Raw genomic sequence first — 11,024 nt, 5'->3', positions numbered from 1 at the left:
GAATATTGTGATAGATGATGAGTCGTACGTTGTAACGATACATGTAGTTTCAGATACCTTGATGCAACACTCGTTCATAATTGGCACATACTTCCTGAATACCGTCGAATTAAACATAAAGGACGGAAATGCTTCTATTCGTAAAGTAGAGAAAAAAGATTGTAATAGACACCCGGAGTAGTAGCTCCTTTCCGTTTTCAGCTGGTATGTGTGGTACACAGTGTTTTTTCTTTTAATTCTTTTATCACTTTCCTATAATTTTCTGGGGTGTTTATTTGAATTTTTACTTGTTCTAATTTTGTTTGTTTTATTGTGTAGTTTTCCTTCCCAACTATATCGTTTAGTCGATCAATAAGCGGGTCTATTATCTGGGCGTCGACAAATATTGGTGGTGGTTTTGTAGTTTGCGTTGATTTAGTTGTGTTTTTGGTTGTTGGGTCGTCTATTTCTTCCGTAAGTGAGCTGAAGGAGTTTCTTAATGGTAATTCTTGCAGCCATCGCTGCTTTTCTGTATCTGAATTTCCTGTTATTTTTCGTTTCTTGTTATAACTTGCCACCTTCCAGCTTTCATCCTGTTGGGTTAATTCGTTATTGGTAATATTCTCTTCATTGCTTGGTATTGTTTCCATGTCAACTTCGTTTGTAGCTGAGCATTCCTGTTCTTCGTTTATTGGTTGGCTTGGTTTTGATATGTTTGTTGTTTTATTTATGTAGTATTGTTCGTCTTTGTTAATTATTTTTATCGGTGGGATGTGCTTTTTCATTTTAGTTTTGCTTGTAGTCTTCTTAGTAGAAGACACGAGTTTCCACCATTTAGCTATGGGCGTTGCCGTTCGTAACTTTCTCTTCCCCACTTGCCGCACTTTTTCTAAAGCACTGTTTTACACGTCCGTTTGGCTCGGTTGCTCTGGCAGAACTCGATTTACAACATTGAGAACATTTATAACGAAAATTCTTTCTCGCATGAAGCTTCTGTATTAATACAAAAGGCACGAATTAAGATATATGATTGTTCACAAGTATTAGAGCACTTGCTGATCTTATAGATTTTATAGAAAATGTGATACATGATTGACCAAGATTATTAAGAAAATGAAGTTTACATCCGTATGAGATTAACGATCCGAAATACACACTTTGTGAAAATTCGTGACAGTTGGAGGAAAAGTAATGAATTAACGATTATGTGACAGCAATTAAAATCCGTCGATCTAAGGTCTTTATTAAATTAAATAGTTCAAAATCGTTTACATATTAGGTGATCCCATAAGTTTTTGTGTATATATTTATACACTTTTGTGTATATATTTCATGTGTCGATTTCTAAACATACGGCGATACGGGACCAATGCACTTGAGCTTAGCTGATCGAGAACAGGCTAGAGTAGATCTTCGTGGGCATAAGATCGTAATATAGTGAACACAGTGACTTCTAACAGTAAAAAATCACGAGTGAAATGCGTATCCATTTTCGACATCTCATGTTATATGAATTTCGGAAAGAAAGTTCGGTAACAATTGCCAGGAAAAACATATATGCTGTTTACGGAGAAAATACGCTTTCATCTCGCACCTGTAGGAAGTGGCTCCAACGTTTTAGAGCTGGGAATTTCTGTTTAGAAGAGGAGGTACGCTCCGGGCGTCCTCCTCAGACAGACGGAGATAAAATTCGGGATCTTGTTGAAAAATCACCAAGTTTGACAGTTCAAGAGATGTCAAATGTCCTGAAAATACCTAAGACAACGATTCATAGGTGTTTAAAAAAAATGGGGATGGTGTCAAAGTTGAACGTTTGGGTGCCCCATGAACTTACGGAACGGAACCGTCTTGAACGAACGACAGCGTGCATGTCATTAATTGCACGTAATAAACGTGAACCATTCCTTAAACGCCCCTGGTAACTGGTGATGAAAAGTGGATACTTTTCGAAAACCCTGAACGGAAACGTAGCTGATCCCAACGAAATCAGCCACCTGAACGCTGTGCAAAACCAGGGTTACATCCACGTAAAGTTCTTTTGTGTGTATGGTGGGATTATAAAGGAATACTCTATTTTGAACTTTTATCTAGTGGTGATACCATTAATTCAGACAAATATTGCGCTCAGTTGGAAAAATTAAGGGAAGCACTACCTGAAAAACGGCCAGGTTTAGTGAATAGGAACAACGTTATCTTCCATCACGACAATGCTAAACCGCATGTCGCGAAAAGCGTTACAAAAAAATTGTCTGAATCTAATTGAAAAATTTTACCACATCCCCCATATTCCCCAGACATTGCCTCATCTGATTACCACCTGTTCAGAGCATTACAACACTTTTTAGTAGCTAAAAAATTTGAAAATATTGACACTCTCAAAAATAGCATAGAAAATTATTTTAAAGAAAAACAAGAGAACTTTTATTGAGACGGAACCTACCAGAAAAATGGGAAGAAGTTGTACAACGAGAGGGGGATTACATTTTTTCATGAAACTGAAAGGTATGTAAACGATCTTAACATATATAACCTCTCGAAAAACGGCACGAACTTATGGGATGACCTAATAATTAAACAGCTATAAATATATCAAAAGATTATAATAAAAGAATGTAATAGAATATCTAATGTCCGTACTTGTAAATACAACGAAAAACGTAACGTGTAGATTGCAGATGTTTATGAATGTAAAATTTGCGAAAAGCATATGAAAGTTATACACATAAAATATACAAATATTGATATATGCACGAAAACTATGCGTATATGCACAAAGATATGTACAATTTATGAGTAATATGTCTAATATTGATTTATTAACGTTATGTGAATTGATACAAAAGGATATTTAACAATTTAGTTTTAAATAAAAATCTATTTATGACGACGCGCCAAAATTCGCTTTACGATAAATTACGATAAATTATAAATTGCTTTTCCGTATCTGCAGCACTCGAATTGTACAAGTAATGTGTGCGTTTGAGGGCCCGACCTTTTGGTCGACCGCGCCATACCTGCAGTAAAAACGCATACTGGCTTCGCATTTAGATGTTCGCGTTCGACTTGGGAATGGCGCGCATAGATGGTCGGCGCGCGACTTGCCCTCTCCTTGCGGATCATTGGACAAGTTAAACCTACCCTTTCGGGCGGCAGCTCGCTTAGCTGGCGCCACGCGATACCTGCCACCATATAGCTCGGTCCCAGCAGGTTGGCTCTCCAGCCGATTATTCCTGCTCGGCAACCATTTTGTAGGCTTACCGCTTGCACCGACGGTCACAGGTTTCCTCTCCAGCTCGCACGCTTCGTGCTTTTTTCTGCGCCCCGGTTCTTCGTTACTGTTGTTTTCTTGGTTCTATCTTGTTTATTGTTCTATCTTCGATCCAGTGTTCTGTTTGTTGTATCCGTTTATTTCTTCGTTGCGATTCTTTGTTTGGTTGTTGTTGTTGTCTCTATAAACTTGAAATATAAATGCAATTTCCTTTTAAATACAGTAACGAGGTTTATTCAATTTCGATAACATTGTATTAGTAAGATATCGAAGCTAGCAACTTTTCGTTGAAGTTTATTTTATATTTCTTAAATTATTCGGGTAAAGATAACTCCACACTGACGGCCTATTGTCCACAGACAGATGTCGTAGTAATCGGCGGACAATGTCTGTCAGTGAAACTTAAGGCGCGTACGGGCAGACTATAGGCGTCTGTAGACATTGCCTGCCGACAACACATGCCAAAACATGTATATAAACTGCCTGCAAGCAACGTCGCTTGTCCACTAGATGTTTGCCGGGTATCACTGCGTATCGATGAGTCGAAGATGCCTTGGAGATGCAACACACGAATCGTTTAAATCTACCTGTAATCCAATCAAGCTAGCCTAAAAAAAAGACAAATTCAACATTGAATTGTATCGGACATTTTGCTACAACGCTCAACTGATAGAAATCATGCTCAGGAACAAATATATGTCTTTGCTAACTTTCTAAATATATGTAGACGACGTTTTAAATTGCTAGTAGTTGAAACAAACAATATGATATATTTTTGAGTGATCTATAAGGATTTACAGGCCCACTGGGAAATCTTATTAGTGTTCTCTTGCACTATGTATTAAAGCGCATCAACACCGATAGAAGCACTGTACACGCGATATCGTCGCAGTGTCTCCTGAAAATCGGCGATAAGTCGCTCGAAACTTTACTGGAAACATTTCTCCATGTTCTACTGACAATCACATAGCATGTGTCATTGCTGGAATTTGATAAATTTGGTTGAGAACACGAAAGAATTTTCCGTTTACAGTAAAGCAAGGGACTATCGAGTTGGAACAATTCGTGTTTGAAAATAGCGTTCTATGCTAAAATAGCGATGGAAATTATACTACATGTAAAAGTGAGTCATAAAAACAAATACAATTTTCATATTTTCTATCTTTTTTACCTTTATCGCAAGTTTGATTTCTATACATATAACTGTTTTCAATTTAAGGAGGAACTTATTTTCTTAAGGGCTTTTCATACAAATTTGAAAAATAACTGTTGTTTTTGATCCCTTATCTCTATCTTTATCCTTCTATTTTTGTGAGACTGTATCGGTTATTTATTCTTAATATTTACAATCCGAAGTCTAATTTATGTGCCGTATTAATTTTCTGTGAATAATTTAGAGGTATGTAAAATCTTGCTATATATATATATACTGTTTGGTACCTATAAGAAGTGCGTTCGATCTAATGTGGAAAATTCTTAATTTTAATAAAATAGTTTCAAATTGCTAAGGCTGGGGCAAACTAAGAAGTTTCTGGAATATACAGGGTAGTAAGTCGCTTCGCAGATATGTGTACATCGGGACAATATGTTACATATGTAATCCCTTACACAGTTTCATATTATCTTGTAAAATAATCATTCTTCTTTTAATATCAGTTGGTTTTTGTATTTTTATTTCATTTATCTCATAGATTATAATTCCTTTAGGAAATTTTTGCAAAAATTTTCGCTGGAAATTTTCAGAAAACCTTATTCCTGAACAAAATTTGTTTTGTACTACGAACTGTCGCATTTAAAAAAGAAAAATTCTATTTATGTAATTTTGTTATTAAGCTTGTTCATATCTAACTTCAAATTATCTGTAGCTTGTTTATAATTAATTAAGTTTGAAATGTTTGTTTGTTAGTTATTACAAAAGGGTCATAGCTAAGTTTTTGAGTTGTGCTCAGGTTATTATAACTTCAGTTATTATGCTCTGAGCGTCATGTTGTTTCTTAATAAAATTCTTTAGTCTCAATAATCAATTTTCTCTGTTCATAAAGATGGTGGTTGTTTATTTTAAGAATTTTGTTCTTAATTCCAAATATTGCGGACATTCTTTTATTATGCATTAGTGGGTATCCAATCTTCTTGGATAGGACGTATTGCATATTCCATTTTTATTTGTTTTATATTTAATCCTGTTTCCTAGACTCACTGCACAATCACGTTTGTCTCTCTGCTAATCTAACTTGTACTATTATTCTTTTAGTTATTAACAATAATTTCATATCTAAGCAACTCACTTCAATTATGTTTTCTGAGACGTTAGTATATTTATATACTTCACCGTTGATAATCCTGTAGATTATTCTATTCTCACCGTTTATTACGCCCCAAGGCGCTTACTGTAGGCCGTGTTCCTAACCGTCGCAAACAGATCGTCTTACATGACCGTCGAGGTATACACAAAGTAGCGATAAACGCATAGTTGTCGTCAAGCAGCGAGTTCCAGAAACATCTATTCGCCTTCGGTGCGTTATTTTATCCGCATAAAGAAAGAAGCTGGTATAGGTGATCATAGGCGCGAACGGTGGCGTGATCCGAGCGTAGTGGGGGTCGTATCTCAGAGAAGACAAAGGACCAAATGGAAGGGCAGTCAGTGGCAAATGAGAATTCAAACGGGATGCATCGAAAGGTTCAGACGAATAAAATCAAAGTCGCTTAGTCTAACGAATACATCGAGAAATATCATAAAATCGGGTCAAATTACTGTAACAAACTAATTGTATCATCGTTAAATCATTTGTGACGTATTCATTATAACTTTAAATATCGTTAAATATACACGTTTATATTAACTGTGTTAATTCAAAGTTAAAATCATTTGAACTATCTCTGTTATTCTAAACGAAACAGGGGAACGACTAATTCGCGGCGTCGATTATCATAATCGTAGCAAAAATTTACGTCTCCCGCTCACACGTTTCCCTCGCGATCGCGTCTCTACGCGAACGGTCGTAACATTTGGTCCTTCGAGCCGGATCACGAGCATTGGACGATCAAGTGAACAGAGATACAGCAGTAAATCATACAGTGATACACATGATCACATCATCATCAGCATCGCAGCAACCGTTAGCGGCGAACCTCGCGCCAACAACTAGAGGGTCAACTTCCGCAAGGAAATGTCTTACACGTCAAATCAGACACGCACGGTGACGAGCAACGTTTCAATTCGCGACAACAAGGTATGCTCGTTCATTGTATTGTCTTTACAATCCGCTATAACATTTTTTTCATCTTTATTTTTACACTGCGATTTAAGGGAAGAAAAATGATTGAAAGTTTCTTTTGTTCTTGTTTCAAATCATTTTTCCTTCTTAAAAAGGATTTTAAGAAAGATAAAAAATATATTTTTCTCAAAGTATGATAGCGTTTGTGATAGATCATGTATGATGTTGTCCTTTCTTTGCAATGCTATATCTAGTGTCCTTAAATGTTCCATATCTTTTCATTTACTTATACTCTCATCTTATTCTTCTGGTCTGAAGGTATAACTGTTACAGCTTTTAATGGTGTTTTGTTTTTATCTCTTGAATATGAGGTGGAATGGTGTAATAGGCACTGAAGTACACTAGGTGATATTTAACCAATAATGCAAATAACATCGGCTGATTCTTAACGTCGATAAACAATAGCGTCGTTCGGTTGATTTCTCGATAAAAGCGTACCCGTTTCTTTTCGTCTTTCGCGTGGTCGAATGTGCTTATTTTTTCGACCGAACTGATTCTTTTTCCATTGCCCATCGATATCATCCCCACTGACGTTCGTTCGTTATAAGTGCCCTCGTGGCTGGCGCCTGTATGCCCTTCGGCTGAAGAGAAATTCGGCTGAAGGAGAGTGAAGATATCGATGACAGATTGAGTGCGTCGTGTCGCGTTTCGACGGCGTAGCGTAGCGCTTTGTATCGCGGAGCCGTTGGAAAGTTCCATAGTCCTTGTCGCCACAGTACCCCCTTACCAGTGATAACGCTACGTAAATAAAAGAATATATGGATATTACGAAGTAGTGTGCGCGTTGGCCGGTTCTTAACACTTATCCGAAACCTGCCTGAAACCGATCGGGAAATCGTACTTTTCTCAGCTGCAACGCGCTCGAGCCAGCGTTGATAATTTTGCGTAGCTCGCTATCCTTTTCTTGCGCTGCAGCTAGCGTATGGTGATCTATTGGTTTTCCGATCGCTTCGATGCGAGATAGAGTATCGGCTACGTTATTTTCTACCCCTTTTATGTGACGGATATCCGTCGTAAATTGTCCGACGTAGTCCAGATGTCGAAACTGTCTCGGCGAACACTTATCGAGGTTCTACAAACATTGTGGCCTTTTTCCTACTTAGTTCGGTAATTTTCAATTTTAAGGTGTTGAACAATTTCGTTTCGTTGTAATTTAAGATTTGTTAACGAGCACTTTTCACAAACTGACCGCTGTTACTTATTTATATATATATATATATATCAATTAATTATTAACAATTTGGGTATTAGTTAATAAAAAAATATAATAATTAAATTGCATTTAATAGTAATTTTTAAAATATATCTAACTTTTTATAAATAATTGAATAATTTTTATTCCTATAAATTAACTATATAATTCTAAAATCATTATTAAATTACAATTTAATAAATTTAATTATATTTTAAAAATTAAATTTATAAACTATATAATAAGCTAAATTAAGCTTATAGGTTCATACCCTATCGATAAATTCAAAAAGTTTTATATAAAATATAAAAATATAAGTAATAAAAAGTCTGATAAAAGATATATTTTGATAAAATATTTATGTATATAATTAAATTATACTATTACTATTTATATAATAAGTTAAAAACTAATAGAAATTTTTCTATATAAATTTTATTTTTATATACAATATTTAATTTTTTCAAAAAAAAAAAAAAAAAAAAAAATAAACATTTATTTTTTATAATAAAATATATATATTCTCTTATTTATCAGTAATTATTTTATTTTTTATTATATTAAATTCATCAAGAATTTACATTAAATGATTATCAATAGAATTTTCGACAATTATTTTAATTAGAATAATTAATATTAAATCAAATAATAAAATTGTTAGAATCATATATTTTATAATATCATCAATTCCAAGATTATTAATTATTATTATTATTATTTCTTTAAATTATACACAAGTTTTTATTTTTAAAAATTATATAATTAATTTTCTAATAAATTTATCTATATTTTTAAAAATTGGTTTATTTCCGTTTTGTTTTTGAATAATTTATATTTATAATATATCTTCATGAAATCAAATTTTAATTATTTCAACATTTATAAAATTTATTCCAATTTATTTTTTTTTCTTCAATAACTTTCATTACACCATATCTAATTCTTACTTTATTTATTAATAATACATTCATTGCTTTATATACAAATATACAACTTCTCTATAAAAAAATTATTTGGATGTTCATCAATTTTTAATTCATTATTTTTTTATTTTATTCTTCATACTAATAAAAACTTATTCATATTATTAATTCTAATTTATTTATGTATATTTTCAACTTTAATATATTTTTTTAATTTTTATAATGTAAATAATTTAAATTTTAGAAATTTTTCAATATATTCATATTTTCCTTATTATTCATATATTCCTCTTTACCATTATTTTTTTCATTTATATTCAAATGAGAATTTATTTATAATTTAAATTTAAATTTAAGAAATAATTTAATAATTTTATTATTATTAACAAGAAGAATTATAATATGAAATTATTTCATTTTACTAAAATATATTTTATTAAAATTTAAATTTAGTAAAATAATTATACATTTTGAAATTTTTCATATAAAAATCTACATTCTAATTACAATTTTATTTTTTCTTTTATATTTATTTTATTTAATTTAATACAAATATTATTAATTTAATCTTTAAATTTGCAATTTAATATTTTTCTTAAACTATATTAAATATTATAAAATAAATTTTGAAATAGTATTAAAAAATTTTTAATTTTTGTAAATAAATTTACAGTTTATTTCTTTTTCAGACATAATACTTTATTATTTAAAAATTTTTAAATTAATCTTTAAAATTTTATTTAATTTAATTAAATTAAAATTATTATAATTATAATTAAAAATTTAATTAATTAATTTATATTAAATTAATATTTAAGATTTTATGTTAAATAAACTATTAATCTTCAAAATTAATTATATAAATTTTATATTTATAAATCTTAATAAAAAAATGATTAATACCAACTAATCATAAAAACATTGGAATAATATATTTTATTTTTGCAATATGATCAGGAATAATTGGATCTTCAATAAGATTATTAATTCGAATAGAACTTAGTCATCCTGGAATATGAATAATTTATGCTATATTAGGAATTGGATTCCTAGGATTTATTGTATGAGCTCATCATATATTTACCGTTGGATTAGATGTTGATACTCGAACTTATTTTACATCAGCAACAATAATTATTGCTGTTCCTACAGGAATTAAAGTATTTAGATGATTAGCAACTTATCATGGTTCAAAAATAAATTTTAATATTACAATCATTTGATCTATTGGTTTTATTTTAATATTTACAATTGGAGGATTAACAGGAGTAATATTATCTAATTCATCAATTGATATTATTTTACATGATACTTATTATGTAGTAGGACATTTTCATTATGTACTATCAATAGGAGCAGTTTTTGCTATTATTACTCGATTTATTCATTGATACCCAATAATTACAGATCTAATATTAAATAAAAAATGATTAAAAATTCAATTTATTATAATATTTATTGGTGTAAATATAACTTTTTTCCCTCAACATTTTTTAGGCTTAATATCTATACCACGACGATATTCAGATTATCCTGATTCTTATTATTGTTGAAATTTAATTTCATCAATTGGAGCAATAATTTCAATAAATAGAATATTATTTTTCATTTTTATTATTTTTGAAAGATTAATTTCAAAACGATTAGTTATATTTAAATTTCATCAATCTTCTTTAGAATGATTAAACAATTATCCTCCCTTAGATCATTCACTAATTGAAATTCCTTTAATTATAAATAATAAAATTAAAAATATTTTTAATAATTAAAATTTAAAAATTTATTAATAAATAATATATATATATATATATAATTATTAATATGGCAGATTAGTGCTTTGAATGTAAAATTCAATTATAAAGATTTTTATCTTTTATTAATAAATTAATTTAATAAAATTATATAATGAATTTCAAATTCAAATAAATTTTAATTATTAAAAATTTCTACATGAAATATATTTACATTTCAAGATTCAAATTCTTTTTATTCTGATAATTTAATTTCCTTTCATAATTTAACTATAATAATAATAATTATTATTATTTCTTTAACAACATTTTTTATTATAGATTTTATATGTAATAATTATTTAAATCTAACTCTTTTAAAAAATCATACAATTGAAATTATTTGAACTTTATCTCCTATAATTATTTTAATAATTATTTGTTTTCCATCTTTAAAAATTTTATATTATATCGATGAAATTGTAAATCCTCATTTTTCTATTAAAGCTATTGGCCATCAATGATATTGATCTTATGAATATCCAGAATTTAATAATTATGAATTTGATTCATATATATTAAATTATGAACTAATAAATCAATTTCGATTATTAGAAACTGATAATCGATTAATTATTCCATTTAAAATTTCTATAC

The sequence above is a fragment of the Bombus huntii genome, unplaced genomic scaffold (genome assembly GCF_024542735.1).
Source record: "Bombus huntii isolate Logan2020A unplaced genomic scaffold, iyBomHunt1.1 ctg00000131.1, whole genome shotgun sequence".
Lineage (NCBI taxonomy): Eukaryota > Metazoa > Arthropoda > Insecta > Hymenoptera > Apidae > Bombus > Bombus huntii.
This window is presented reverse-complemented; position numbering follows the sequence as displayed.